The 27,693-nt window shown below is 41.5% G+C and overlaps 1 long non-coding RNA gene across 1 annotated transcript in view; it reads right to left on the bottom strand.

Annotated features, from left to right (window-relative positions):
* LOC309654686 overlaps window positions 1-27,693 on the bottom strand; it is a 1,153,334-nt gene that overhangs the window by 96,284 nt on the left and 1,029,357 nt on the right. The gene's annotated exons all lie outside the window — the stretch shown is intronic.

Below are 27,693 nucleotides of genomic sequence, written 5' to 3'. Positions count from 1 at the left end.
CGCAACAAGAGAGGCCGCGATAGTGAGAGGCCCGCGCACCGCGATGAAGAGTGGCCCCCCACTTGCCGCAACTAGAGAAGGCCCTCGCACAGAAACAAAGACCCAACACAGCCATAAATAAATTAATTAATTAAATTTTTTAAAAATGTATATAAATATTGTGGATTTATATATGCCTTTTACATTCTGGATTTGTATATTTTTATCTTTTTCTATATATACATAAATATATATAACATGATTATATGGAGAGGTGTAAAATATGAAAGTATATTTATTTACAAATGTAAAAATTATATATATAATATATGAACCCAAAATAAGGCATATTGTTTTATTTTTCATTTTTTTCATTTTTTAAAATTTTTATTTATTTATTTTTTAATTCTATAGTGCTTTACAATTTTCAAAAGTTTCACACACATGATTTCATATAATCCCATAATAACCCTTTTTTTCCCCTACCCCTATATTTCCCCTCCCACCTTCCCTCTCCCCACTGGTAGCCACTAGTTTGTTCTCTATATCTGTGAGTCAGCTTCTTTTTTTTGTTTTATTAGCTAGTTTGTTGTATTTTTTAGATTCTACATATAAGTGAGATCATACAGTATTTGTCTTTCTCTGTCTGACTTATTTCACTTAGCATAATGCCCTCCAAGTCCATCTATGTTGCTGCAAATGGCAAAATTTCATTCTTTTTTATGGCTGAGTAGTATTTCATTGTGTGTGTGTGTGCGTGTGTGCGTGTACACACACACAACATCTTCTTTATCCATTCATCTGTTGACAGACACTTAGGTAGGCATATGGATTTACATAATAACTTTTATTTTAAAATGAATCAATAGTCTCACTTTTCTTTTTTGACTGGAAGTTCAGGACTAGTTAATCAGACGTGGAGGCATCCCCTGACTGGGTAAGAAAAACGCTTCAGAACAATAGTGTATAATTGGGAGGTTTCCAACTCCTTTGAGAATGTGACTAAAGCTATAGAATTTCTTCCATGAAAATGGATATACACTCATTCATGTGTGTTTTCTTTCTGGGACATCCATGAATGCCTGGCAACCATCCCTATGGAGAGCCCAGGAACCCCCCAAACCTTCTGCCATGTTCGTCTCTAAAACATAGAGAAAGAGATTGACAAGCCATGTGGATTTCTAAAAATCAGTTTACAAACCCTTTGTTAAAGGAGTTTTGAGTTTTATCTAATTGCACACATGGGGTTGTTTTCTGTGCCTTCTAACTTCTAGATAGTGTTCCAAAAGTACATGCCCCCAAATAATGCAAGTCAGACAGATAATAAAAGTCCAGAGCAGGAGACCAAGCACTCTTAAGTTTGGTGCATTAGCAAGAGGCCTTCAAAGCTTAGAATCTGATAAACAGCAGTCAAACCTGGAAGGCCAAAGAGTCTGGTCCTCTAAAGCATGTCCAGGGGAGCCAGAATGTTGCCCTGGCTGTCTCTAGTTTGCGTGGGGGGCAGAATGGAAATGGGTTGACTATGATGTTGGAGCAGAGATAACAAAATCCATATGCAGAGCACCTGGGCTGAACCTGAATGATGGAATGGAGTACTTCGTATGCACATTTTACTTTCATTAATTCAATTGTACACACAAGGAAATTAAAAGGAAAAGCATAAGTAAGAACAAGATAAAGTGTGAATAATTTAAATAATTTAGACTATGAGGCCATTCCACTCAATGAACACATGCCAAAAGGCAGTGGATGCAAAGCTGTTCGCAAAACCTAGGAGAAGAGGAAGAACATGTGAAGAATTTTAAGGATTTCTTGGCCACTGACAAGGAAGCAAGTCCATTGCTGGAAAAAATGAGTGACTGTTCAAGGAAGTCCAAGAGGAATTAGGACCCGGGCCACAAAGAAACATTAGCCAATAAACAAAGAGACAAACCTGTGATATCAGTTGCAAAAGATAGGAAAGCCTAGATAATATCTTCTTTAGGAATTGGGAGTGGGCGGGGGGATCTCTCTCTCTTTCTCTCTCTCCTTCTCATAGAAATGAGCTGTACGGCATTCATTCTTGGCAGAAAAACAAAAACAAAAATATTTCTTAGCAAACCAATACAGCCAGGGTCCAAGAGTCACTAGCTACTGTATTCCTGCCTCAGTCTGGTACATTGCTGGATTGCACATTTATTGGATGCTCCTAGGTTTTGTCACTAAGAGATATTTAAAGCACAGACTAAATTGGATTCTACATCACACCTGACCTTAAGCAAGAAAAATCAAACAGGGAAGACACTAGACTCAGCCCCACAGGTGTCTCATGAGTGTATGAAAAGGACTTGGTCCAGACTAGAGACTGTCCGTCACCATTGCTGACTGAGCCACTGTGAGGAAAGACTGTGTTCACAGCCCATGGTGGGGAAATTTAGGCATGAACTAACATTTCAGCTCTCAACCCTAGCTAGACAGAGTCTTCCAAGGGGTTCTACATTTGTCATCAACCTCAGTAGTCCCTTCATTGACTTCAAAAGTGAAAGAAAATTATTGTATCAAATATCAGATGTAAATCAAAGGCAGAAGATGATGATGAGGGATAAAAAAAGAATTCCCCCTTATCATTGGGACTTACCTTAGAACTGGCAGAAACAAATCATACTTGCAGATACATTTGTCTATAAAATTCTGTTATCATACCTGCAAAAATTGCTGGAAAAAATTATCACTGTCATTCATATAGTTCTTTACATTTTATAATATACTTTAACACATATTATTTCATGCCATAATTATGATGCAGAGTGCCACCATGAGGAGACTGAGGCTCAGGATGTTTAGTGACTTGTCATGGTTCAGAACTGGAATGGAGGTGGCTATTTGGTCACAATGGTGAGGAACCAAATTTCGCCACTAATAACATCCTATACTGAGCTACAAAAGAAAAGGAACAAGTGTTTTGTTGTCTACTTTCTTGGGGTAGCAACTTGCAAGGATCTGACAGAACGACTAGGCTATCCAGGCATTGGTTCCTTGAATTCCATCACTAATCCAGGATGAATGGATGCCCAATTTTACAGGCTCCCCTGGAAATAATACTGGCTTGCTCTTTCCTACATGTCCCAGTTCAGTGCTGTTGTTTTGTTGTTTTTAATTCCCTCCCCTCCTTTTATTTGCTATAAAGCCCTGCCATTTCTAACATTCTAAACTATATGTCAATACAAATGCAGGAGGCTTATGTCATGTATATAACATATTGTGTTACTACATCCACCTCTGGAAGATACGGCAAATGTGTGTTAGTCTCTAGTTTGTGAAATTTTGTTTGTGAAATCTTCTTATTACAGAAAACCAAATATGGCAGAAGATGACTTATTTTGTCTGTAATTTAGGCAACCTTCCCTTTATTCTTGTATAATTACAGTAACATCCCTAGAACTCAATATTATATTTGAACCCTCAACTCCCTTATGCAGTTGACAGGTTTTGAAAATAGAAGAGAAGGAACAACTTTGATTTTAAAGAGGAAAACAAGTGCTGATCTCATATAAAGTAATTATAACTTCATGGACATCTCAAGATGTTGCATGTACAAATGCTTCTCAAAATGGGCTCCTGCCTCCCTTCCAAATCAAACCTGAATCCAGTCTGCTCTCCTATACCCAGAAAAAGGACAAATTGCTACCTATGAATTGTTCTGTCAGGATAAAATTTTTAAAGTATTCCTTTAAGCACACATTTAAATGACATTTTCAAATCATTTGTAACATCATGAGAAGCAAATAAAAAAGACACTAAACAAGATATATGTTCTATAATCTCATTGACATAAAAATATGTAAAAAATATGTAATATAAAATATATTTTAAATGGTTGGAAAGAAGTACATAAAATGTTCATAATAATGATCTATGGGTTATACAATGATGATTGACTTGTGCTCTTTTTTTTTTTTTTATCTCCTAAGTTTCTACCATAGTCATGTATGGGTTGTTTTCAAAAATATTATTTTTTCTTAAAGCAGCCGTTCCCATATTATAGCAATAATGTGTCAATTTGCACTCCTGCAACTAACTACTTCCATACTGAGCTCAGTCTACCTGCAGGACTTACTCTGTGCGCTCTACCCCAGCTCTCTTCCTTTCCCACTCTTTATGCTCTACCTGGGAATGTTTGTCTATTCCTATTGCTACAATTATAATCTGTACATTAATAATTCCCAAACATATATTCCATATCCCAGAACTCTCCTTTGAACTCTAAAGCTATGTATCCGGTTGCCCATTTAGCATGCCCGCCATGATCAGTCAATGGCAACCCAAACTCAGTATGATCAAGTCAGAATTAGGACCCCTGTCCCAGGGAAAGAAAAATATTAAGTAAAATGATGACTTGGGGTTACAGAGTTATTACTCTGATGGGGATCAAGGAGAAGGATGCTGGTACAAAAGAGGAAGTAATCAGAGAGCAAGAGTCCATCAAGGAGGCTTTAAGATGGCACTGAGACTGGGGGCAATTTTCTTTCTTATTAAATAATCATAAGGGTTACCAAAAAGAATGACCTTATTGATGCGGTTATTTCACCAAGAAGTGCAAAAGCTCTGTCATTAGGGAACAAGTAAATATTTCAGTAAATTAATAATGAAGCAACCATGAGGATGCACAGAAGCCCTTCCTCCAAAAGAAGAGTTTCTCCTACTCACTCTCTATTGGTTGTCCTTTTCACTATCAACAAGTGCTTGAAAACACTCTTGAACATTTTGAGATTAGGACTTGGTTAGATTTTTTAACCTTGAAATGTATTCCTTAAATTTTGTGTTTGCAATATATTTTTCTCTGTTAATTAAACCCCCTTAAGAGTATCTTTAAGGGGATAAAACATGAGAAGGGTGAATATCTTAGTCATGCAGACCTGCTGAAAGCTGGTGCTGAAATGAGGATTCTTCCAAGAATAGCACTTCTATTATTTCCCTTATTTTTACCAAGTCAAGTAAGGTTCAAATGCCATTCTGCATCCTTGGATAAGTTACTTAACTTCTCTGAGCCTCTGTCTCCTCCTTTGTAAATTAAGGATAATAATGGTATTTACCTCCAAAGACAGCTATGAGGATTAAGTATTACACATGCAGTATTTTTCACTGGGCTCAGCACACACTAATACATAATAAATAGTGGCAATGACAGCGGTGATACCAATGGTGGCTGTAGTGGTGGTGATGGCAGAGATGATGGTGGTGGTGGTAATAGTGACAGTGGTGGTAGTGGAGATGAAATCTTAGTGGTGGTGCGAGGGTGATAGTGGCAGTGGAGGTGGTAGCAGCAGTGGCAGCCATGGTGGTGGCAATAATCATGGTGGTGGCAATAATCATGGTGGCAGTGGTGGTGGTGGAGGTGGAGGTAGAGGTGGAGGCAGCAGTGGCAGCCATGGTGGTGGCAATAATCATAGTGGTGGCAATAATCATGGTGGTGACAATAATCATGGTGGCAGTGGTGGTGGTGGAGGTGGAGGTAGAGGTGATGAAAGTGGAGGTGGTGATGGTGGAGGTAGAGGTGGAGGCAGCAGGGGTGGTGGCTTCACTGTGTTTAATTCCTAAAGCCAGGGTGGTTCCCTCAGAAGGATTACAGCCCTGACTAGATGGTCATCAGAGTTGATCAGGTCTTTTCAAAGGCATTCATGAGAGATGTGGAAAATCATTTCTTCATGTTGGACTTCGCTAGCTTCCTAGCTATGCTCATGTCTCAGCTCATGACACTTCCTGTGGCTGTAGAAAGCCCAGAAGGAAATTAAAATAACTGATGATAAAGCCTATGCATTGAATGAACTTAACTTGATAGAGGGTTAGAAGATCAATTTAACTTTTTCCCTTCTGTCTCTTCAAACCCAACTTTTTCTCCCATTCCTGGATAAAATCTTAGACAGGACTTTCTGTTTGTTTCATTTTTTTTTAGATACTGAACAAATAAGCCCTCAGTTTTGGCATCAAAATGTTAAGTCCAATCTAGTAATTACCCATTTCCAGGGGAGTAAAATACAATAATCAAAACATTGTGAATTTCTCACCCAGCACAAGCTTGCTTCAGGTTGGATGCCTGGTCTCTGCCGTTCCTGGGATACTGTTTCTGGATATCCCAGGCAAGGCCAAGAGGGTGAGTGGATTACGGAAAGAGGAAATTGTCTTACATGCTGATGGGTTGTCATTTGGGCTGGTCCCTCTAGATGGAAGGCGGAAGGTACCCATTTGCTGGGTTTTGCCCTCGTCGACGCTTTTGCAAGGTCCTCACCCTACACACACGCACACACACACGCACATGCACACGCACACACACACGCACATGCACACGCACACACACATACCATCCCCACCACACCTCTGAGAGCAGCTTCCTCAGCACAGGCAAGACCTCACTTCTCAGGCTCTGGACTTCAGATGGCCCAGCCCTCTCTTGGGGATCACATTGTCCCTCCAGGCTATCTTCTTTGGTCCATTTCACCACGTCCACATCTGGTCCCTGGAGAACACTCACCTTTGCTCTCTATGATCAGATGGGTGCAATGCCAGCCACAGCCACTCCTCTTTGGATTCTCTTGATGATGAGGATACATGTTTCCATGTGCCCCAGATGCCAGTGGGCACGTGCTGGACTCTCTGGGTGGTTCCGTCAAAACCCTCTCGCTTGACTTAAAGTAAGGCAGAAGCCCCTCCCACCCTCCCAGGGACAGAGGGAGGAGCCCAGAGTCCTAATAACCCTGTCAAAGAAACCCTCCTTCTACCGCTCCCTCCCCCCTCCCTTAAGCTTGGACTTAGATGAACTGGCTACTGCTTGCAGAACTGGTTTTCCAGTCTCTCAGCGTGCCCTGCTGAAGATGTAAGGGTCCTTGGCACCTACTGTGCTGTTCCACGGCTTCAGGGACCTGCTGGAAGCCCCAGACAGACAGAGTGACATTTTAACATTCTCTTACAATAAGGTTGAAGTGCTGGCAAATAAGAAATGAACAACAACAACAACAAAAATTATGAACATTCTTGGTCTAGGAAAACAAACACAAAAAGAAGACAATAATAATGAGAAAATACCCTGAATTTGTTGAGTAAAGCTTTTATACATATTGTTATATGAGTTTCAAGGACTAGGAAATGGGTATGGGGATCACAATAATAACATAACATTTGGATAATGTGGCAGAGCTGCAAAGAGCTTTCTTACGAATTGTCTCATTTGATTCTCATGAGAAGCCTGTGAGGTTGGTGCCGTGCATCTCATTTTACAGAAGAAGAACCAGGGTCAGGAGTGGCGAAGGAGGTTAATCTCACAAGCTAACCCACATCAATTGAGGCCCGCTGCCTAGAACTGTGCTATTCAAGGTATAGTCCAAGTGTAGAAATAGAAAATAAGCATTGAGGAACTCTCATAGCAATTTCATGTTGCCATAACATCCAAGCGTGTAATCAGTAGCCTTGTTCCATTGAGCAGGGTATGGACCACTACAGGTGTTATCAAACTCACAAGGTGTCTCGTGCAGCATGAGCTGTATACCAGTCATGTGCAGTAGGACCTGCATTCTGGTCTGCAATCGTATAGAAATTTAAAACAGAGAAAAAAACTTGTCCTTCACCATAAGTAATTTTAAAAAACGTGCTCTGCACAGAGCAGTGCGTTCAGAAGGATCAAAAGCAGTGCTGTGGTTGATTAATGATGTCTGCCATGAGGAGGGTAGGAGGCAGTGATGTGCAGGCTATACTATGCTCTCTCTGCTATGTTGTGAGGTCCTGTTAGTGGAACCCACTTAGACCTTGAAAAGAGACATATATGGGGAAAGAAACCTAGGTATTACACTGATAAACCTATGTCAGTTGAAAAAAATGCACAACTTAAATTTGAGAATTATGTTTTATTTGGTGAAGTTTCTGAGGACTCAAGCCCAGGAGGCATTCTCTCGGATAGTTCTGAGGGACTGCTCCAAAAAGGTAAGGGAGGATCCAGGATATATAGGACTTTTGCAACAAAATCCAGGTAGTCAGAACATCAAAAGATTGCTGTTAATCAAAGAAAACCAGACATCTCAAGTTAATGCACTTAGCGCTTTTCTATGTATGGAAAGATGCAAGAGTATGGGCTCCTTGAAATCATTCATTTGATATGCACCTTAACTCTCTAGGGCCAGTATACTGTTTTTCACCATCCTGAATCCCATCACGGTGCATGGCGCGGGGAGGCTGCAGTGGCTGAGGGCTTGATGAGCACAACATCCTTTGTTTACTGATATGGCAGGCCACATTTTTCGTTCACACCTGATTACAAAAACATCTTCTGTTTTCAAAATGCTTTACAAACTTCAAGGATATTTAACATGTCCTACCTCATTTGATACTTGGGACAGTCCTGTTAAGACAAAGAAAGGAGCGTTAGTTCCATGTTACAGAGAGGAAAACTGTGAGCCAGAACATTTAAGGCCCTACCCATATGCAAAGGGCTAGACAGTGGCAGTGCTGGAACTGACAGGTCTCCAGTTTTCAGTCCAAATGTTGTCATCACCACCCCAGGTTGCCACCCTGTTCATGGCTGATGGTGAAAAAAAGGGATGTATAGGAAAGCTTCAAGTAAAATTAAAATGTCATATGAGGTCAGTTTTGTTATAGAAAAGTTCAGATAATTTCATGGATGACATTCCTAGATAGTTTTTAGATTGATATCACAGAAAAGCAATTGCCACTTTCAGACAAATCTCTGGGCTGGAGAGGAACATGGATCCAAACCCGAGGTGACAATTTCTCCCTTCACTTGATGTCTTAGGCCTAGTTCCAGATGGATCACTTGAGTGTTATTATAAATCGGTTAGTAAAGCTTTCCTTACATGCTACACACATCTATAGAGCACTTGCTGTTTTGTCAGAGACTAGACCAGGTCTGAGAGACACAGACAAAAACAGGAGCAAAATATGCATGGAGAAATATTTGCAATGAACTGTCCTATATGCAATAATAATAGATATGTAAGAGGTCCAGAGTTGCTTCAGAGGAGGGAGAGATTGACTCTGCGGGTAGAGTCAAAGGTGAAGAAAGCAGGAAAGGAAAAGGATTCACCAAGGAGATGACCCTGCTTATGGTGTGTTTTGTAGGGTGAATAACAGACAAAGCGAGAAAGGGCATTCAGACAAAAGTAATAGTATATGCAAAGGCACAGAAGATGTTGAATCACATGATGGGTTTGGGGAAATACAGAGTATGCTACCCATCACGTGTGTGTGTGTGTGTGTGTGTGTGTGTGTGTGTGTGTGTGTTATTATGGTAAAATATATATCATACGACTTACCATTTTAGGTGTATAGTTCAGTGGCATTAAATGTATTCACACTGTTTTACAACCTTCTGAGGATAGATGGTTGTGCACATCCACTTTTTTCAAAGGTAAGTAATATGGGAAACAAATCAGGATTTGACCTACACCATGCAGTTTTTAAAAGAAACTCATCTATTGTTCACCTGAGAGGCACACGTTTTTCCTTATTGAAACTAGCCACACACTTAACCTGGCTGAGGCTTAGTATCTTCTTCGATGATATAAGGATACTAACAGAACCTGCCTCATTGGGCTGTTGTGAAAATTAACCATGTAGAGTGATTAGAACAGTGTTACCACATAGTAAATGCTTAATGTTTTATTGTGGATGGTGATGATGATGTTAGTGGTGGTGGTGATGATGATGTTAGTGATGGTGGTGATGATGATGGTAATGATGCTAGTGGTGGTGATAGTGAGGATGGTGAGGATGGTGGTGGTGATGATGCTAGTGGTGGCAGTAGTGAGGATGGTGATGGTGATGATGCTAATGGTGGTGGTAGTGAGGATGGTGATGGTGATGATGCTAGTGGTGGCGGTAGTGAGGATGGTGAGGATGGTGATGGTGATGATGCTAATGGTGGTGGTAGTGAGGATGGTGAGAATGGTGATGGTGATGATGCTAATGGCGGTGGTAGTGAGGATGGTGAGGATGGTGATGGTGATGATGCTAATGGCGGTGGTAGTGAGAATGGTGAGGATGGTGATGGTGATGATGCTAGTGGTGGTGGTAGTGAGGATGGTGAGGATGTTGTTGGTGATGATGCTAGTGGTGGTAGTAGTGAGGATGGTGAGGATGGTGGTGGTGATGATGCTAGTGGTGGTGGTAGTGAGGATGGTGAGGATGGTGATGGTGATGATGCTAATGGTGGTAGTAGTGAGGATGGTGAGGATGGTGATGGTGATGATGCTAGTGGTGGTGGTAGTGAGGATGGTGAGGATGTTGATGGTGATGATGCTAGTGGTGGTGGTAGTGAGGATGGTGGTGGTGATGATGCTAGTGGTGGTGGTAGTGAGGATGGTGAGGATGTTGATGGTGATGATGCTAGTGGTGGTGGTAGTGAGGATGGTGGTGGTGATGATGCTAATGGTGGTGGTAGTGAGGATGGTGAGAATGGTGATTGTGATGATACTAATGATGGTGGTAGTGAGGATGGTGAGGATGGTGATGGTTATGATGCTAATGGCGGTGGTAGTGAGGATGGTGAGGATGGTGATGGTGATGATGCTAATGGCGGTGGTAGTGAGGATGGTGAGGATGGTGATGGTGATGATACTAATGGTGGTGGTAGTGAGGATGGTGAGGATGGTGATGGTGATGATGCTAATGGTGGTGGTAGTGAGGATGGTGAGGATGGTGATGGTGATGATGCTAGTGGTGGCGGTAGTGAGGATGGTGAGGATGGTGATGGTGATGATGCTAATGGTGGTGGTAGTGAGGATGGTGAGGATGTTGATGGTGATGATGCTAGTGGTGGTGGTAGTGAGGATGGTGAGAATGGTGATGGTGATGATACTAATGGTGGTGGTAGTGAGGATGGTGAGGATGGTGATGGTGATGATGCTAGTGGTGGTGGTAGTGAGGATGGTGAGAATGGTGATGGTGATGATACTAATGGTGGTGGTAGTGAGGATGGTGAGGATGTTGATGGTGATGATGCTAGTGGTGGTGGCAGTGAGGATGGTGATGGTGATGATGCTAGTGGTGGTGGTAGTGAGGATGGTGAGAATGGTGATGGTGATGATACTAATGGTGGTGGTAGTGAGGATGGTGAGGATGTTGATGGTGATGATGCTAGTGGTGGTGGTAGTGAGGATGGTGGTGGTGATGATGCTAGTGGTGGCGGTAGTGAGGATGGTGAGGATGTTGATGGTGATGATGCTAGTGGTGGTGGTAGTGAGGATGGTGGTGGTGATGATGCTAATGGTGGTGGTAGTGAGGATGGTGAGAATGGTGATTGTGATGATACTAATGGCGGTGGTAGTGAGGATGGTGAGGATGGTGATGGTGATGATGCTAATGGCGGTGGTAGTGAGGATGGTGAGGATGGTGATGGTGATGATGCTAATGGCGGTGGTAGTGAGGATGGTGAGGATGGTGATGGTGATGATACTAATGGTGGTGGTAGTGAGGATGGTGAGGATGGTGATGGTGATGATGCTAGTGGTGGCGGTAGTGAGGATGGTGAGGATGGTGATGGTGATGATGCTAATGGCGGTGGTAGTGAGAATGGTGAGGATGGTGATGGTGATGATGCTAGTGGTGGTGGTAGTGAGGATGGTGAGGATGTTGTTGGTGATGATGCTAGTGGTGGTAGTAGTGAGGATGGTGAGGATGGTGGTGGTGATGATGCTAGTGGTGGTGGTAGTGAGGATGGTGAGGATGTTGATGGTGATGATGCTAGTGGTGGTGGTAGTGAGGATGGTGAGAATGGTGATGGTGATGATACTAATGGTGGTGGTAGTGAGGATGGTGAGGATGTTGATGGTGATGATGCTAGTGGTGGTGGCAGTGAGGATGGTGATGGTGATGATGCTAGTGGTGGCGGTAGAGAGGATGGTGAGGATGTTGATGGTGATGATGCTAGTGGTGGTGGTAGTGAGGATGGTGGTGGTGATGATGCTAATGGTGGTGGTGGTGAGAATGGTGATGGTGATGATACTAATGGTGGTGGTAGTGAGGATGGTGAGGATGGTGATGGTGATGATGCTAATGGCGGTGGTAGTGAGGATGGGGAGGATGGTGGTGGTGATGATGCTAATGGCGGTGGTAGTGAGGATGGTGAGGATGGTGGTGGTGATGATGCTAGTGGTGGCGGTAGTGAGGATGGTGATGGTGATGATGCTAATGGTGGTGGTAGTGATGATGGTGATGAAGATGATGGTGATGGTTTCCACTTTACTTGGTCTCTTACCTCCCACTGGCACATCTTGGCTTCCAGGACCAAATATGGAATGAATGTGGGGTAATTTGATTATGATTGATGGTATGGAGTATTGCTTAGCCCACAGAAGTTTCACTAAAAATTGTTATGCTTGGTATCTCGTGGGCAAGTGTTGATGAACAGTTAGCTAGAGCTCATTGGCATACTGATCTAAGTCTCTTCTTCCAGAAACCTCACAGACTGCTAACCACTTTCTATAAATACAGTTGGTCCTCTTTATTCACTGATTCCATATTTGTGAATTCACCTACTGCTAACAGTTATTTGTAACTCAAAGTCAATACTCATGAACCTTTGGTGGTCAATTGCAGGCATGCAGAAAGCAGCAAAAATTTGAGTTCCCCAATGCACACATTCCCAGCAGAGGTCAAAGAAGGTGTCTCTCTGCTTCTTGTTTCAGCTCTCAGACTGTAAACAAGTATTCTTTTCTTGGCCTATTTAGAGCCATGTTTTTCACATTTTCGTGCTTTCTGTTGGTGATTTTGCTGTTTGGAATGGTCTCCAAGTGTAGTGCTAAAGTGCTGTCCAGTGCCCCTAAGTGCAAGAAGGCTGTGATGTCACGGAGAAAATAAGGGTGTAAGGTAAGTTTCATTCAGCCATGAGTCATAGTGCTGTTGGCCATGAGCTCAACATTAATGAACCAACATTTCTATTAAATAAGGTGTCTTTAAATAGAAACATACCTAAAACAAGATTATGTATTTATAGATTGATGAAAATGTGACCAGAGGCTCTCAGGAACACAGCCCTGTATTTCCTCTAGAAACAGTGGTTCAGAATTCACTAATTCTGTGTCTGTGGTGACTTTGTAGACAGTCACTACCTCAAATAACGGGAATCAGCTGAAGAAGGAAGGAAATGGCCCATGGGGGCCCACAGTGTGTGAGCACATTGGTGGAGAGAGGTGCACAGGGACAAAAACGACTCCTCTCAGGTGCCAGGCTCTGGTGGAAGAAGGAAGGTCTCCTCCTCTGACATCTGCTGACTCAAGGAAGACAGGAAATGTTCCCACAGTGGTTTGGGCACAAGAAGTCTCCATGATTAGTCAAATAATTGTTTCTGGGACCAGACTTTTGGGTGTGGGGTGGTGGAACATGAGCTTTCCTTTTCAGAAAGCTGCCTACATAAACTCAAAATGGCTTAAACTCCAACTTCCCTTTTCCCTGGAACTTTCGTGAAGCTTCTGGGAAACAATTTCACTCCTTTCCTGATCAGACCTTCCAGTGTCTTTCCTTCTAAGTGGTACACAGAGATACCACAATGTCCCCAGAGTGACTGCTTTGCATCTGTCCTGGAAGATGATGGCACCCACATCTGGGACCAGTTCTAAGCACTGCCCACACACAGAATGATGCAATCCTGGGTTTGCACAGTTAAAAAACATATTGCTCCTCTTGCCTCCAAGAGTCATGTCTTTACCTGAGTAGGAGGCCCTTTGTATCACAGTGGCATTCTAAAGGGGATACTGTGAGCTGAAATGCCTGACAGGGCTGTGCCTAATCTGTGAGGGAGCTGGGGACAGACACCTCATTGCTCATCGTCATTTCAGGACATTATGCACCCAGCAGCTGGGCAGGCACGACATGGGAGTAACAATACCCCCTCGTGCACTAGAGGAGAGAATATTTGCAAGCTCCCTGTGCAGTACCTCCCTAGATGCTCACTTTCTCCTCCTCTTTCCTTCTCTCCCCTCTTTCCCTCCTCCTTCCCTCTTTCTCTGTTTTCTTCTTCCCTGTCATCTCTCCATCTTAATCAGCTCAAATACTCTTTAATACTAATCAGTGTCACATCCTTACTAGTTGACGAATGAAATATAGAGATATGAGTTTGGGGTTTGAGTCTCCTCTGTCCCTAAATGCGTGAGTTTGGTCAGTTTGTTCATCGAATATTGAGTACTTTTTTCAGGCACCATTCTGGGTCCTCAGGCTAGTACAGAGAATAAGCAGAATAGATGGCTGTCCTTGTGAAGCTCAGGTTCTAGCAGGCATAGATGGACAATAAACAGTAAACATAGCAATTATGTAAGTTAGAAAATGATAAGTGCTATGGAAGAAAGAAAACTTGGAGCAGGATTAAGAGGATGCACACAAGAGTATGAGGGAAAACCACAAGGGGTTACCCTCTCCGAGACCCCACATGCTCATATATAAAATGTAGATGACACCCACCAGCTCTCCTTGCCAGGATGGAATGAGACACGTGAAAGGGCCATATAAATCATAAGCCATGAGATGAATGTTTACTGTTTGAGGAAGAATCTTCTCATCTATATGACCCCAAGTTTAAAATAAACTCCTCATTTGGACCAGAAAATGATGAGCGATGGAAATTGGCATTTGCTGAGTGCCTACCTTGTGCCTCTTACTGTGTAAGCCCCTCACCTCAGGGACCTCCCCTCATCTCCAAGGTGGGCATCATTATCCCAGTTTTGTGGCTGAGAAAAGCAAGGCTGAGAAGTGAACTAACCCACCCAAGGTCAGGTAACAGAGTTGGGAGATGATGGTGCTGGGTTGAGGCTCCATCTCCGTCTTTCTGGGGCTCTTTCTTCAGGGGATCCAATGTGTTAACCTGGCTGAATGACCTCTAAAATTCCTTCAATTCCAAGAGTGCACGGAGTCTCAGTGATTACTCTGTTGGGTGAGGGTAATTGGATGACCCAGAGAAAAACATGTCTCAAAAACATGAGTTGCATAGTTTCTAACAGGAAGGCTATTTCTCAGCTCTCCTGGCAACAGATCTCAGGGGAAACAGACATCAGCAGGCTAGAGGGTCAAGATGAATGGGAGAACAGTGGAAGCTTGACTCAAGGGGCTTCCTCTACCTTGTGGGGTCCTGGAAATCAAGAAGAAGATAAAAGCCTGAGGGATTTTGCTGCCACTTCCAAGCCTCTGAATAGCAAAATTATAAGGATGGACCGCAGTTGAAGAAGCACCTTCTGACAGTGAGGTAATTATCGGAAGCGGTCACCCAACATGCACAGTTGAAAGCACAAGGTGGCTTAGGAAAGGCAAAAATATATCTATCATTTCAAGTTCCAAGCTTGTGCACAGGAAGAATTGACAGGCATGTTAAATATTGCTTGCCAAGAAGTTGACCAGGAAAAAAATAGTTTTTTTCATGCTCTTTTCCCAGTGTTTGAGGTTTTGAGATATTAAATAACTTAATATTATTGATAACGTAGTGTTTTTTGGCTGTTATCTCATGTCTGATCCCTGCCAGGTTATACATAAAGATAGTCTGATTTACATATTTATTAGCTACATTTTACAAGAAAATAGCATCCCCGCATCTCCCATGGTCCACAGTCTGCACTGACTGGCAAGAACATTTAAAATAAGCCCCTGTCACAAATTCTCATTTTATACTGGTCATAGTGATAGCTGTGCATGAAATTATAGTAGAGAGATGCTCCCAAGTCTGTGCTGAATATCGAGTTTAAGAGCGATGAGGTCATCTGGTGAGTCTGTGACCCTTCTAATTAGCTACGGGAGTTACTGATACCCCTGAATCCCCACCTTGGGACACAGTGGCCCAGATCAGCTCACAGAACAAAAGTTCAGATTCTAGCATGCTCTGTCTGGAGGCGGTGGCATCAGTGCCCTTTGCAGAAAGGCCTCTCACCTTGAGGGGACATTCAGTGGGGTCCCAATATCTATGGTGGTTTGTTTAGAACCACTTGAACCATTTGACCACCACTGCGGAGTCCCAATCATTCTCCTGGGAGTATGGGCTCCTTTAACCAAGAAAGCACTGCACATGATTAGTCTCCTAGTTCAGCTTCCTTTGTCTTGTAGAAAAATATGTGTCTAGAAAATTTCAACAAGCATTTCTCTTCACAGACATAGAGATACCTGCAAGTGGAAGCTATTTGGCAAGGAAATACAGGCATCTTGACTGAGGAGGGTCTGTGAAGGTAGAGCTGCCCCCACTCCTCCAGGAGGAGACTCCTGGTATCTGTTTATTTCCTAGAACTGAGATGCTCACCTGTGTTGGGGGACCATACTGCAGGTAGGCATAAGAGAATGAAACTCTGAATGAACCCAAATTTTCATTTTCTAACTACATCTTTGGGTTTTATTTCTAACTACTGACATAACTGAATGATGATTCAAGTGTTATGTGAGTGGCATGGCCAACATTGGACCCACATGATTGCTATGAAAAAGAAAATCTCTTTAACACTCTACTGCTTAACTGTTAATCCAACAATTCACTGGCCTCCTGCCTACTTTCCTGGTCATGGGAAGGACTTGAAAACAATATAGACATTTGGTACACATCTTCTTTGAAAGACATGTTCATTATCTCTTTTCTCAAGAGCCTGGAAACAACTTTATACCCACTCCAAAATGAGGCATCTTCTGAGAAGTCACGCCAAAGGTAATTTGCATCCTTATCTAAGGAGAGCATCACAGCCTGCTTCAAAGATTTGCTGGAGGCTTAAAGATCCTGTTTCTGGGCCATCAGGACTCTCTAAGCTGTTTTAGTCCAAGATTTATTCATTTACTCAGAGGTTCATTCATTCATTCAGAGATTTATTCCAATGAACACAGATTAAATGATGAGATACATAATATAAATCTAGGGATTTCTGGGTGATTTTCCAGAGGGAAAACTGATAGGTATTTTAATGTCCCTTGCTACAGACAAGTATTTGGTTTTTCTTTGCTTCTATTAGCTAAAACTGGAGTCTTCCAAACTGAGCTTGACCATATAAGGTCAGGGACCTCACTCAGATGTATGGCTCTTCTGGAAAACTAGATTGATTCTTAGATCATCTTTTCCAGGCCTCCTGTGAGCTGGCACCCAATTTCAACCACCTTTCTCCTTGAGTGGTTCAAGAAGGTTGAAGCTCTTTAAACTAGGTTTTCTCTCCAACATTTAACCTCCGGATCAGAATCAAGACATTTTCAGGAGGGACCCCACACTGCACTGGGCCCATCAGGAAGATGTTCAGTTATAGCCTTAGAGGGGCACAAGGGACAGAGACCCTGTGAAGCATGGGGAGATCAAGTGAGGAACAGGAAACACTGCAGGAAAAGATGCAGGTGAGCTGCGGGAGAAGATAACCCAGTCCTGAGAACAGGAGGGTCTGACGGCCTCACCTCCCCAGTACTCTCTCCTCTCCATCTATCACAGACAGCATTCTGTCTGTGCCAGTTCTCTCTGTTATCCCCTCAAAATTGCCATTAAATAGAAAATTTGGATATTGTGTATAAAATTTGGAAATTGCATGTGTATGTGAGAGGGAGAGGAAATAATAAAGAAATGAAGGTTATCAAGAGGACAGGAGATAACAAGTGTTGGCGAGATTGTGGAGAAAAGGGAATCCTTGTACATTGTTGGTGGGAATGTAAATTGGTTCAGCCACTATGGAAAACAGTATGGAGGTTCTTCACAAAATTAAAAATAGATTTAATTTTCAATTAAATTAAAAATTACCATTTTAATTAAATAAAAAAATTATTTATTTATTTTAGAATAATTGAATTAAAAATTGCTACCACATGATCCAGCAATCCCACTTCTGGGTATATGTCCAAAGGAAATGGAAACAGTTCCTGGAAGAGATATCTGCAGTCCTGTGGTCATTGCAACATTATTCACCATAGCCAAGACATGGAAACAACCTGTGTCCATCAATGGATGAATGGATAAAGAGAATGTGGTATATATGTAAAATGGAATAACATTGAGCTTTTTAAAAAAGAGAGAGAGAAAATACTGCCACTTGCAACATGGATGAACCTGGAGGATATTATGCTAAATTAGATAAGCCAGACATAGAAAGACAAATACCTTATGATCTTACTCATATGTGAAATCTGATAGTCAAACTCATAGTAGAGAGTAGAATGGTGGTTGCTAAGGGCTGGGGGGTAGGGGGAAATGGGGAGATATTGGTCAATAGGTACAAAGTTTCAGTTATGCAGGATGAATACTTCTAGAGAGCTCATGTACAGCATGATAACTATAGTTAACAATACTGTATTGCATACTTGAAATTTGCTAAGAAGATAGATCTTAAATTTTCTCACCAGAAGAAGAAAAAAGGTAACTATGTGAGGTGACGGGTCTGTTAATTAGCTTGTGGTGATCATTTCACAATGTATATGGATATCAAAACTTCATGTTGTTCACCTTAAATATATACAATTTTTATTTGTCAACTATACCTCAATAAAGCTTAAAAAAATGAAAGTAAACATAACTTCTCAAGTACTTGCTGAGCCCCTGGACCAGCCTTCCTTGAACTTGACTTGTCCCTCTTTGGGGATTTGATGGTGATCACCATACTCATGTGGGTAGGCAGCTCACCTCCAGCTAACAAAAGCCAGATTCTTCAGGAATAAGGAAATTCCAGAACTACTGTCAACAGACACCCAGAGAGTTGTTCCACAAAGACAGTTTCTAGGCTAAAAGCTCTATAGATTAGCCAATTGGAAAAGAAGAATGACCTAAACAAGAGTAAGGAAGTTACTTAACCTCTCCACACCTAAGTTTCCTCAGCTTAAGGTAGAGCCACCAATAAAATCGAACCCAAAGTGTTGTCATGAAGATTGAATTAATTAATTTGTAAAAAGATTCCAGAACATAAGTGCCCAATAAGTGCTAACATTCATATTACGGCAATACCATATGGAAAAGATAAAATAAGATCCTGTCTCCAGAAGTTTGCCTTCTAGTGGGAAGGCAGGGGATAAAATAAACAAATGGAACAAACAGGATAATCCCCATAGTAGAGATGAGTGAATTTGGAAACTCTAAAAGAGTTTTCCCAAGTCTTCTGGAGAATAAGGAAAGACTCCCAGAGAAGATGGCACGTGAGCTAGAATATCAAGGATGCATAGCAGAGGTGTCTTCCACATGGACATATCATAGGATCTTTATTTTTTTTTGCATACTGGAATATGCAAAGGCATATAGGTGCAAGAGAACAGTGGATGTGGGGAAGTGCAAATACTTCAGATCTTGACCTCTAAGGTGCACATTATGGGTCAAATGTGAAATAAATCAGCAATATGCTTTTTTTAATTGCCAGAAATTTGAAAACTCAGGTAGACAAAAACTAATTCGGCCTTCTTAACTATAGAGAAGAGTTGATAACATCAGGTTTCTTGTTTAAAGGAAAGTGTCAGATGTTTCCTCTCCTCAGGTATTAGTTAATTCCAGAGCAATGGATTAACACTGAATATATTCTCTGGAAATTATCCTAATTAAGTAAATAATACACAGGATCTGAAACAAACCTCAAGGCAGTCACTCTCAGTGTTACCTAGATCCAATGTAAAGTTGAAGGTATTTTTTAACTGTCCTCTTTTCCAGTTATTGAAAACCATCCTGACCTTCAATCTGACATGGTGTCATTTCCTCCTGTATCAGCCAGAGTTCTCTGGAGAAACAGAACAGTAGGACTGATATATCTCCATATCTCTGAATCTACATATCAATCTATCTGTCTGTCTTTCTATCTATCTATCTATCTACCTACCTATCTAGGTATTTATTATAAGGTATTATAATAAATCTGTCTAGGTATTTATTATAAGGAATTGGTGAATTCCTTATAATTCTGTTTAAAATGAAACTTGTGATTATAAAGGATAAGCCCCCAAATCTGCAGTTGGCAAGCTGGAGAACCAAGAGAGCTGATGATTTAATTTCAGTACAAGTCCAAAGGCCTGAGAACTAAGAAAGCAGATGATGTAGTTCCAGGCCAAGGTCTACAGGCTAGAGACCAAGAAAGAGCCACTATTTCAGTTCAAGTCTGAAGGCAGGAAAACACTGGTGTCCCAGCTAGAAGGTAGTCAGGCAGAAGAAATTTTCTTACTTGTAGAAGTCAGCCTTTTTGTTCTATCAGATCTTCAGCTGATTGAACGAGGCCCACCCACAACAGGGAGACAATCTGCTTTACTCAGTCTAATGATTCAAATGCTACTCTCGTTCAAAACACCCTCAAAGACATACCCAGAATAATATTTGACCAAATATCCTGGCACTTTCTTGCCCAGCTAAGTTGGCACATAAAATCAGCCACACCAAGAGACCTTCAAGACAGCAGAGGAGTAAGACGTGGAGATCACCTTCCTCCCCACAAATACATCAGAAATACATCTACATGTGGAACAACTCCTACAGAACACTTACTGAACTCTGGCAGAAGACCTCAGCCTTCCCAAAAGGCAAGAAACTCCCAACCTACCTGGGTAGGGCAAAAGAAAAAAGAAAAAACAGAGGCAAAAGAATAAGGACGGGACCTGCACCTCTGGGAGGGAGCTATGAAGGAGGAAAAGTTTCCACACACTAGGAAGCCCGTTCACTGGGAGAGATGGGTGGTGGGCAGGGGGGAAGGTTCAGAGACAAGGAGAAGAGTGCAGCAACAGGGGTGCAGAGGGCAAAGCGGAGAGATTCCCACACAGAGGGTCGCTGCCGACCAGCACTCACCAGCCTCAGAGGCTTGTCTGCTCACCTGCTAGGGTGGGTGGGGGCTGGGAGCTGAGGCTCCGGGTTCGGAGATCAGATCCCAGGGAGCAGACTGGGGTTGGCTGCATGAACACAGCCTGAAGGGGGCTAGTGCACCACGGCTAGCAGGGAGGGAGTCTGGGAAAAAGTCTGGACCTGCCTAAGAGGCAAGAGACCATTGTTTCAGAGTGCTCAAGGAGAGGGGATTCAGAGCACCACCTAAACGAGCTCCAGAGATGGGCACGAGCTATGGCTATCAGTGTGGACACCAGAGGTGGGCATGAAACACTAAGGCTGCTGCTGCAGCCATCAAGAAGCCTGTGTGAAAGCACAGGTCACTATCCACACCTCCCCTCCCGGGAGGTGGTGCAGCCCACCACTGCCAGGGTCACGTGACCAGGGACAACTTCCCCAGGAGAACACACGGCACGCCACAGGCTGTCGCAACGTCATGTCGGCCTCTGCCGCCGCAGGCTCGGCACACATTCCATACCCCTCCCTCCCCACAGACTGAGTGAGCCCGAGCCCCCTAATCAGCTGCTACTTTAACCCTGTCCTCTCTGGGCGGGGAGCAGATGCCCTCAGGTGACCTACATGCGGAGGCAAGGCCAAATCCAAAGGTGAACCCCAGGAGCTTTGGGAGCAAAGAAGAGAAAGGGGAATCTCTCCCAGCAGCCTCAGGAGCAACAATCACCTTGATGTACCCTGCATCTGTGGAATACCTGAACAGACAACGAATCATCCCAAAATTGAGGCAGTGGACTTTGGGAGCAAGAGTAGACTTGGGGTTTGCTTTTTGCATATAATTTTTTTCTGGATTTATGCCTATTTTCCTTTAGTATTTAGAGCTTATTATCACTGGTAGATTTGTTTATTGATTTTGTTACTCTCTTCCTTTTTTTTTAATATATATATATTTCCCTTTTTCTCTTTTTATGAGTGTGTATGTGTATGCTTCTTTGTGTGATTTTGTCTGTATAGCTTTGCTTTTACCATTTGTCCTAGGGTTCTGTCTGTCCATTTTTTGTTTTTGTTTTTTCTATAGTTTTTAGTGCTTGTTATCATTGGTGGATTTGTTTTTTAGTTTGGTTGTTCTCTTCTTTCTTTCTTTTTTTTTAAAGTTTTTATTTTTTATTTTAATAACTTAATTTTATTTTATTTTTTTCTTCCTTTCTTTTTTTTTCTCCCTTTTCTTCTGAGCTGAGTGGCTGATAGAGTCATGGTGCTCCGGCTGGGTGTCAGGCCTGAGCATCTGAGGAGGGAGACCCAAGTTCAGGACATTGGTCCACCACAGACTTCCCAGCCACATGTAATATCAAACAGTGAAAGCTCTCACAGAGATCTCCATCTCAACGCTAAGACCCAGCTCGACTCAACAACCAGCAAGCTACAGTGCTGGAAACCCTATGCCAAACAACTAGCAAGACAGGAACACAACCCCACCCATTAGCAGAGAGGCAACCTAAAATCAAAGTGAGTTCACAGACACCCCAAAACACACCACTGGATGCGATCCTGCCCACCAGAAAGACAAGAGCCAGGCTGATCCACCAGAACACAAATGATGAAAAATCTGAAAGAGAAATTATGGAAACACTCCCATTTACCATTGCAACAAAAAGAATAAAACACCTAGGAATAAACCTACCTAAGGAGACAAAAGATCTGTATGCAGAAAACTATAAGACACTGATGAAAGAAATTAAAGATGATACAGATGGAGAGATATACCATGTTCTTGGATTGAAAGAATCAACATTGTGAAAATGACTATACTACCCAAAGCAATCTACTGATTCAATGCAATCCCTATCAAACTACCAATGGCATTTTTCACAGAACTAGAACAAAAAATTGCACAACATTTATGGAAACACAAAAGACCCCGAACAGCCAAAGCAATCTTGAGAAAGAAAAACAGAGCTGGAGGAATCAGGCTCCCTGACCTCGGACTATATTACAAAGCTACAGCAATCAAGACAGTATGGTACTGACACAAAAGCAGAAATATAGATCAATGGAACAAGATAGGAAGCCCAGAGATAAATCCACACAAGTATGGTCACCTTATCTTTGACAAAGGAGGCAAGAATATACAATGGAGAAAAGACAGCCTCTTCAATAATTGGTGCTGGGAAAACTGGATGGCTACATGTAAAAGAATGAAATTAGAATGCTCCCTAACACCATACAGAAAAATAAACTCAAAATGGATTAAAGACCTAAATACAAGGCCAGACACTATAAAACTCTTAGAGGAAAACATAGGCAGAACACTCTATGACGTAAATCACAGCAAGATCCTTTTTGACTCACTTCCTAGAGAGATGGAAATAAAAACAAAAATAAACAAATGAGACCTAATGAAACTTACAAGCTTTTGCACAGCAAAGGAAACTATAACCAAGACGAAAAGACAGCCCTCAGAATGGGAGAAAATATTTGCAAATGAAGCAACTGACAAAGGATTAATCTCCAAAGTGTACAAGCAGCTCATGCAGCTCAATACCAAAAAATCAAACAACCCAACCCAAAAATGCACAGAAGGCTTAAATAGACATTTCCCCAAAGAAGATATATAGATTGGCAACAAACACATGAAAGGATGCTCAATATCACTAATCATTAGAGAAATGCAAATCAAAACTACAATGAGATATCACCTAACACTAGCTAGAATGGCCATCATCAAAAAATCTACAAACAATAAATGCTGGAGAGATTGTGGAGAAAAGGGAACTCACTTGCATTGTTGGTGGGAATGTAAACTGATATAGCCTCTATGGAGAACAATATGGAGGTTCCTTAAAAAATTAAAAATACAACTACCATGTGACCCAACATTCCCACTACTGGGCATATACCCTGAGAAAACCATAATTCAAAAAGAGTCATGTACCACAATGTTCATTGCAGCTCTATTTACAATAGCCAGGACATGGAAACAACTTAAGTGTCCACCAACAGATGAATGGATAAAGAAGATGTGGCACATATATACAATGGAATATTACTCAGTCATAGAAGGAAATGAAATTGAGTTATTTGCCATGAAGTGAATGGAGCTAGAGACTATCATACAGAGTGAAGTAAGTCAGAAAGAGAAAAACAAATACTGTATGCTAACACATATATATGGAATCTAAAAAAAAAAAAAAAGGTTCTGAAGAACCTAGGGGTGTGACAGGAAGAAAGATGCAGTCGTAGAGAATGGACTTGAGGACACGGGGAGGGGGAAGGTTAAGCTGGGATGAAGTGAGAGAGTAGCATTGACATATATACACTACCAAATATAAAATAGATAGCTAGTGGGAAGCAGCTGCATAACACAGGGAGATCAGCTTGGTGCTTTGTGTCCCCTTAGAAGGGTGGGATAGGGAGGGTGGGAGGGAGATGCAAGAGGGAGGGGATATGGGGATATATGTATACATACAGCTGATTCACTTTGTTGTACAGCAGAAACTAACACCCCATTGTAAAGCAATTATACTCCAATAGAGATGTTAAAAAAATAAATAAATAAAATAAAATTAGCCACACCTACATAGTTGGTGTGATGTATTTTTGGCATTGTCACTGCACATGGTGGAATTTTTTCAGACACTTTGTTAATTGCAATACCAAAGTTAATTGTTGTATCCTAAACTGGGTATATAAGATTTAAAATCAGGAAAGACATTTTCAGAGTTTGGAAGATCTGATTTGCATTTCCTTAACCTCCTAAATTTCTTTTGATTCTGCAACAAATATAATGTGACAGAGCATTATCAGAAGGGCTCCAAATATTTGTAATTTATAACAAGCCTCTCTGAGGATTTCAATAATGAGAGATATACATTATCATCACAGGTCCTGACTCTGCTAAGTTTCCAAGGCAGCATGTGGCTGTTCTTTATAAAATATGTATCATTAAAATCCTGCTCCTGGATAGAGCAGGCCTTTACAGCTGCCCACACAGCACAAACTAAAGCAAAGTTCTGGCAACCACTCCTCTGATTGATGTAAATAGCCAGCCCTGTTAATTCAGGGCTGGGTGACTTTTCTCTTGGTTTTCTTTACCAGTCTGCTGTGCACATCTATCACATTAATTGGTTAATTGTGAGCTTTCCATCGGGCAGCCTGCTATTTGAAAGCCCCAGGGAGTTTAACTTAAGGTTAAAAAAAAAAAGCCAATCATAACTATCCCCCACAAAACCCTTTTCCTAAGATAGGAAGAAAGTCAAGATTTAATTAAGATTTTTTTCCTTTGATGTGTCCACTTGACCACTCCTTTTTTGCACCTCACTTAACGCCTTAAGGATGAAGGGTTCATTCTGGCATTACTTCCTCCTACTCTTGGCCAACTGGTGTAACTTTGAGTCCAGCAGTCAAGTAATCCCTGATTTACTAGCCCTACTTTATGTCTCTACTCTATGAAGCTATCTTTTGAAATTTGCACACTGACCCCCAACTTGATCAAAATATGTATAAAATTCTTTTTGGAGGAGACAGTTTATAAATAGGAAAGAAGATTTGTTATATTACAAGTTGTAAGAATAGGCTTGGGTGTTTAGATTTTTTTTTTTCTAATAGGGAAGAGTCAGTCATAACTGGGATATTTTAGAATCCCAAGGACAAATCAAGTTTCAGTTGTCTGATCCATTTAACAATAATATATCTTCAAAATTTTTGCCTCAACATCTAGAAAGGATTCGCTTTCTTATTTCAAACCAATTAAATATTCTGGGTGAAACAAGTCACTCATTTTCCTCTGAACTTTTAGAAATGTCCTCATTAAAAAAAATATTGTACCTATTATTAACCTGAATTCGTGTTGACTGTGTTTTAGGGTATTTATAAATGGTGAGCTCAATTTCTGAAATTAAACTTTTTATTTGCAATTTTCTAAAAAGAAAAAAAAATCTGTTGGGACAACTACCCTACTTTGAACAGTCACCCTCTAAATTGGATTGATGTCGTTGAGCACAATACTCCTACCAGTCTACAAACGCTAACTGTGTATTTTCAGGCCAGTGGTTCCAAACCATCATCTTAGGGGGTTATGAAGAGGCTCCTCCAGGGCTGCCATGTGAGGGAGGAAGGCCCTTCAAGGCAGCTCTGCTTCTGTTTTATATATAGGGATGCCAAGAAAGAGTGATGAACAGACGGTCCATGACTATAAAAGTTTCTAGGCAATTATTTAGGAGTCTTTCTCACTAATTCCTCATAACCTTTGTTGGAATTAACTCTTTGATTATTATGTATTAATAAACTAGACTAGACAAGACCAAAATAACAAACCAACCACAGAATCTCAGTGGTTTACCACAACTGTGGCTTTTTGCTTACTCATGACAACTTATATGACCAACACAGGTTGGCAGAGAGTCCTTCTTCACTAGACACTGAGGGATCTAGCTTGACTGGTATTCCAACATCTCCATCCAGGACCTCCATGTCACCAAGGCAGGGCAAGAGAGAGACTGAAGATCGTGCCCTGGAAATTCAAAATCTACAACCCGGAAGTGATGAACACTACTTTCACTTTCACCATTGACCAGAACACTCCCACGGCCCCACCTAACTGAAAGGAGCTGGGGAGCACAGAATTTCAAGTGCCAGGAAGTAGAGAAGAATGGGATATTTGCAATATCTGGTAATGTCTATCAGAGCTTCTCTCTTGTTCCCTTCATCCCATACTCCTGACTTCCAACTCCCTCCCAGGCTTTCTCTGATTCTAGGACATCTTGGACCCTTTTCTGGAATTCCAGTTGTGTCTCTGTCCTTGCCCTCTCCATACATGTCAGCCACACACATGCACACACACACATACACACACAACAATAGGAAATGAGGGTCTGACAGTTAGTTGAAAATACTCATACACATATAGTAGAAACAAAAGTAAATAAGAAGCATGAGCATTCAGAATGCCTAGAACTTGTTAAGATGACTCATAAGAATCGGTATTGATTGTCTCCAGGCCCTGCCATTTTGTGCCCTCATATATTTGAAAATGGTTCATAATAAATCCTCTGCTCATATTTAGTACCACTGCCCTTGAAAATATTGTAACTCACTGATGACACTGGTCCTGTCTCAGTTAAACATGCCTCTGTGTGTGTGTGTGTGTGTGTGTGTGTGTGTGTGTGTTGGGGGGAGGGGATTGGCAGGATCATCCCCATCCAAATGCAGAAATAGAAAATTCAACTGAAATGATCTGGCAGAATTTTCAAAATTATAATACTCAATGCTGGCAGAGGTACAAGGAGGCAGGCACGCTCATACATTACAGGTGAGAGCGAACTCTAATATGACATTTCTGAAGGACAATTTGGAAATATCTCTCAAAAGATTTTAAACTGTGTATATACTTTGTTCCAGCACTTCCATTTTGTTCAGTATAACATTATTTATTATAGGCTTGAAACATCCTAGATGCCCAACAATAGGGAATCGAATAAATCATTTCATATTATTGGACACTACCCAACAATTAAAATTACATTGTGGAAATATATTTATTGACATGAAAAGCTGTTAGTAAATTATTATTACATGTTTCCATTTTGGAAACCACTACACACACACACACACACACACACACACACTTTTTACCTTTGCATAAGGTAATTTGGCTTGGCTGATTTTTATCTTCTTATTTTAATTTATCTGAAATTACTTTGCAGCTGAGATATTTGTGTAAAAACATTATTTTGAAAACATTTGAAATGTGGTATTTTTAAGGAGGCCTTCTGGGGTTGACCCATCCATGCACCATCCCTACTCACCCCAACATCCCCACTGGACAGATATCATAACCCTTGGCTAAATCTCTCTCCTCTTTTATATTGTATTCACCTAGCAAACAGCCTCACACGTGGTCATTTACCTCCATGACTTTTTGCTTTCATTCATTTTATTCTCTAATTCTTTGGGCATGAATACCCATAAAACCTCTCAAAACTCTTCTCCCCAGTACCTTGAGTTTAGACCCCTTCTCT

This window comes from Balaenoptera physalus (genome assembly GCF_965194825.1).
Source record: "Balaenoptera physalus genome assembly, chromosome: 2".
In the NCBI taxonomy this organism is placed as follows: domain Eukaryota; kingdom Metazoa; phylum Chordata; class Mammalia; order Artiodactyla; family Balaenopteridae; genus Balaenoptera; species Balaenoptera physalus.
Note: the sequence above shows the minus strand (reverse complement) of the source record. Positions and strands in the feature narration are given on the sequence as shown.